Raw genomic sequence first — 4,798 nt, 5'->3', positions numbered from 1 at the left:
CTAGTAAAGCATTTAGAACACTATTTTTGCTTCCTCTGGTTCTCTGTAGGCTTCATAAAGGTTAGGTCTTACCTTTATTAAGGGATGCCCAAAGTTGGGTATTCTAATCTTTAGTTGCATACCCCTGTGAGCAGTTGCCATCCTATGTTAGAAGGAATAGAACAGGTGTCCACTGAGGTTTCACTCTGGGCCAGACTCTGCACCAGCCACTGAACATATACTACCTCACTGAATCCTGGCAACAATGGCAATAGATAAGTAATATTCTCCCTGTGTTTTACTCTGAAGGAAATGGATGGAGGCTCAAAAAAGATGAAAGCCATATGGCTAATAAATAGTGGATTATGGATTCAGATCCAGGTCTGTGGGCCTCCAAAGCCCAGGCCAGGGTGAACACAATGAATTCCTCTGCAAAGACCCTTTGCTCTCAGCCCGGGGTAGAGAGCTGATACCTGCATTTGGAGAAGAAAGCCCTGCCAGGGGTGGGAGAGTGAGCATTTCCCCTAAGGCCATCTCCCTCCTCTCTCAAGCCAAGCTTAAGATTTCAAACCACAAAGGAAGATGAAAGAACTTTGTTGATGAAGTCCTCCACCCTGGGAAGAAGAAGATTAAAAAAGTAAAAAGGAAAGAAAAGAAAGAAAGAAAAGAACAGAGGGAGGGGGAAGAGAACAATCCTTAACAAATAGTTTCTGTTAATAAATTCCATTTTGTCTCTAAAATGTTTGCCAACTATCTAAGCAGGAAAAATTTTTCACATACCAGGTCAAACCGTTGTTGAAAAAAAAAAAGACTCTCTGGTCTGCCTGCCCGAAGTCCCTATTTCCATAGTCCCCTGGGAGGCAGCCTCTGTTGTCTTCCCCCAGGACCTGTTTTTTCTATGAGGGAAATTTAGGCTTGCTCTCCCTTCTCCTGGTCCCAGAAGAAGGTGCCCCGGTGGTCTGCAGGTCTTCCGGGGTGCCCATTTCCCTTCCCTTCTATCTCCTTCCCTTCCCTGCCCTCTGCATCCCGCTGAACCAGAGTGCAGGAAACTCATTTCTCCACTTTTTTGCTTCTCTCCCAAGTCCACCCACCTCTCCCTCCAGGCTGCCTGCCCAAGTCCCTAGGAACATCCCTCTCTTACCCTCTCCTCTCTCCTCTCCCTCCACCTCCCTCTTCCCTTTGTCCTTCCTCTTTTCCTTCTTCTTCCCACACTTGGTTGGTTTCATTAGGTTGGAAGAAAATAGGTTCTCAAGCCCTTAGTGTAGCCTTCCTCTACCTCCCATCCTCTGCTTTCACGCACAGATTTAACACGTTTTAATGAGGCTCCCTGGTGGCTTCCATCTTTGAAAAGTGCATCAGGCCTCAATGTTGGGTTTGGAGACAATTCCAGCTGGTGCCAAGGACTCGTTCATTTTGTTTTATTGCATTTGCTTAGGAATAAGACCTCTTGAAGGTCCTGTGGGTAGGTTTATGCCAAAACATACACGATTCAGGGACTCCTGAAGCCATCTGGGGAATATTTGGATGAAAAAGAAAAGCATTTGTCAACATTATTCTGCCAAGCTGGGGAGCAAATGTGGATCTAGTTAAAGCTAAAATGAGGAAACAAGGCCAGAGGGTTGATTATCGTTTCCCCTGATGGGCCATCTTTCTACCTCCAGCTCAACTTTTCCCTTCCTGGAATAGAAAGAGGCTGACTTCTACCACATGGTCTTCACCCAGCCCAGCTAGGAGAGTATGCTCTGCTTGTCACAGAAACAAGCATGCTTGTTGTCCTACGAATGGATCTCAGGGTTAAGTTACCCTTATTTTTCCATCTGGTGTACTTTGGAGATTTTTGGACAGCCTGTGTTTTCTTACTCTTTAAGGTCATAGGAGCAATCAGAGCCCTTGGGTGGGCAGGACTTCTCTGGGGTCACGATACCCAGGGCTCAGCCTCCATTTAAGATAACTCTTCCTTCTCCTTGATTCCTTTAGCAACTGTTTGTCGGTGCTATGTTCCTGGCATGGTGCTAGATGCCGAGGACGTAATGACAAGCAGATTCCTGCCTTAATGGAATTTACTGTATGGGGAAAGAGATCGATGCAGAGCACCAGTGCCCATCAGCCAGTTTAGGGTAGCAAGCATGACAAGAATCTCTCTAAACTGTCCAATGTCATGTGCTTTGTCCTTCATTGTCAAAAGCTTTCTTTTAGCATAAATTCTTTGACCCTGCAATTCTACTTCTAGCATTTAACCTTAGTTATGTGTCTAATAGCCCATATATGCAATTATAGTAATATAATAATATAATATTTGTTTATAACAGTGTTACGGTTGTTTTTGTAATGTTTATAATAGCAAATGATTAGAAATATATATCCCCAAAGTTTATCAATAGTGTATTCATTGAATGCATAGGATATATCCATGTGATGAAATTCTGTTCAGGCATAAAAAGAATACAAATATGAGAAAGTTCTTTTGTATAGACATGCATAAAGTCATCTCTAAAGACATTGTAAAGAGCAGGAAGTTTGGGTCATTATCATTTTTGTAAAGAAAAAAAGAAGAGCCAGGTGATTACAGCACCCACCTGTAATCCTAGCACTCTTAGGAGACTGAGGCAGGAGGATCACTTGAGTTCAGGTGTTCAAGATCAGCCAGAGCAAGAGTGAGATCCTGTATATATTAAAAATAGAAAAAATTGGCCTGTTTTTGTGGTGGGCTCCTGTAGTCCCAGCTACTCATGGGGCTGAGGAGGATCACTTGAGCCTAGGAGTTTGAGGTTGCTGTGAGCCAGGCTGATGCCAGGGCATTCTACTCAGGGTGATGGAGTGAGACTCTGTCTCAACAACAACAACAGAATAAAGAGTGTAATGTGTGTGTGTGTTCTGTTATTTACATACACAGTATCTCTGGAGGCTACAGGACAGGGGAGGTATTTGACTATGGGACTGTTGACTGAATCCTCTTTTGCACATTTTTAGCTTTTAAATGTAGATACAGTACTTCTTCAAACATTTTAATTAAACTTTAAAAAGAAAAACAACAGGGACAGACGGGGACAGTGGTAGACAGAAAGCCCTCTATGGCAGGGAGCAGTCACATAGTCTTACCCAATATTAGCAAGGGCTGATGCAGGTTCTGTGTGGCCAGATCTGCTAATTTTCTAAGAGAAGCTGGAAATAATAATATGTTTGAGAAATCTTCCAATTTAAAATATTGGCTCAAAGCAAAAAAAAAAAACAAAAAACAAAAAACAAAAACCCAGGCTAAATGAAGTACGTCTATGATCCAAGTCTAGTCTGAGCCCATTAGCATGTGACCCGTGTGGTGGGGACTCCAGGATCCCTTCTTTTGCGGCTGGGTCAGGGGGCAGGAGGCAGAAAGGACAAGACCTGTGACAGCTGGATGTAAAGGACAAAGGAAAAGAGATGGAAGACAACTGGATCTTCAAGCTTGAGTGGTTTGTAGGATGAAGTCATCTACAGAGAATGGCTTGGAAATCAGGGAAACCTGGAGTCCTGCCCCTCTGCCACCATTTGGAGTAAAAAAAAGAAGTTAAAAAATCATTAAACGTAGATAGTTCTAAATATAAATTGGCACTACTAAATAAAATAATGGATGGAAAGTGTTTATAGTACTCAAAGTGTTAGTTGCCACAGACATGTGCTGTTTTGGTTTCTCTGTTTTCTCTGTTTCCTGTTCAGCAACCCCATTTTCCTTTCAATCCACATGATCGTCTCCAGGAGGGAGTAGGAGGAAATGGACTCTGACCAGTGAGGCACCCTCACCCTCTTGGTGACAGTGACAGGTTCAGGGGAGGTCACAGGGCCCAGTGCAACTTATGAGAGCCGGAGAGTCAGTTTGGGCCCTTCCTTTGGGATAGGCGGGTAGCTGGGGTGGGTCCTCCCTGTTGCAGCCAGGTCTTGCTACCCCAGGGGGATCAGGTGTCAGGTGGAGCCCGCCAGGATAAGCAGAACTGAGAGATGAGGAGAGAGGAGTTGGGGCCTGGTGAGGGAATTCTCATCACTGCATCATGCCTCAACTCTATTCCTGGTGGTGTTTTCACCTTATTCCTGAGCTGGTACATTCCCTTTTGTCTTGGATACATACATTTAAACAAATGAACAAACATAGGTGTCCATGGACAGAGCAGAGGCAACCGCCAATTAGGCCACCTGGTGTCTGGTGTGCTTATGTCCTGAGTCTCACCAGCTTCCCTAATCCCCTTGCAGACCCTGTGGGGTGGAAGGTAGCGCCATTCATTGGCTGCCCAGCATGCTTGGTGCCTGCCTGCAGCAGCCCTGTGTCAGCATCACAAGACACTTCCGGATTAGTGAGAACGTAGACATGTAGTCAAGTGTGAGCCCAAGGGGAACACGGAGGAGACAAAGAGGCTGGTGAGAGACAGGCAGGAGTGAGGATGTGGGAAGAGAAGGGAAAGAGATGCTATTTCTGGATTCCTGTGCGAGGCAACAATGTGGGGCGGCCTCTGGCACTGAAGCTCACAGGTGGCTCCTGGAACTTGGGCCTCACATCACATAGGCCCTGTAAGTACTAGAACAACAGCCTCCAGGATGTGGCACCCGCACAGGAGCATCGAAAGAGCAGACGTTACTCAGGCAGAAGGTGAAGCTTCCCGGGCAGCCTACACTGTTCCTTGAGTGATGACCTGGCAGAAGTTGTATCACATGTGTGTGAATGTCTGTCTTCCCATCTACATGGTCAGGGTGGGGCCGAGTCCTACTCATCTCAGTAACCAGAAGAACACTGTCTCGCACAGAGGAAGAGCAAGAACAAAATGTGTTTCTCAAGAAATAAACTAGGCTCGGC

General features: G+C 45.4%; 1 long non-coding RNA gene across 1 annotated transcript in view; it reads right to left on the bottom strand.

Annotated features, from left to right (window-relative positions):
• Positions 1 to 2,601, bottom strand: part of LOC111723605 — a 4,142-nt gene extending 1,541 nt beyond the window's left edge. The window contains exons 1-3 of the long non-coding RNA XR_002772108.1: positions 2,556 to 2,601; positions 1,280 to 1,488; positions 73 to 142 (exon numbers count right to left, since the gene is read on the bottom strand). This is a non-coding gene — a long non-coding RNA (uncharacterized LOC111723605). The remainder of the gene's footprint in view (positions 1 to 72; positions 143 to 1,279; positions 1,489 to 2,555) is intronic.
• Between the last annotated feature and the right edge of the window lie 2,197 nt (positions 2,602 to 4,798).

This window comes from Otolemur garnettii, unplaced genomic scaffold (genome assembly GCF_000181295.1).
Source record: "Otolemur garnettii isolate 467f Iridium unplaced genomic scaffold, OtoGar3 scaffold00013, whole genome shotgun sequence".
Taxonomy (NCBI): Eukaryota; Metazoa; Chordata; class Mammalia; order Primates; family Galagidae; genus Otolemur; species Otolemur garnettii.
The sequence above is the reverse complement of the archived record's forward strand: the minus strand, read 5'-3'. Positions and strand labels throughout refer to the sequence as shown.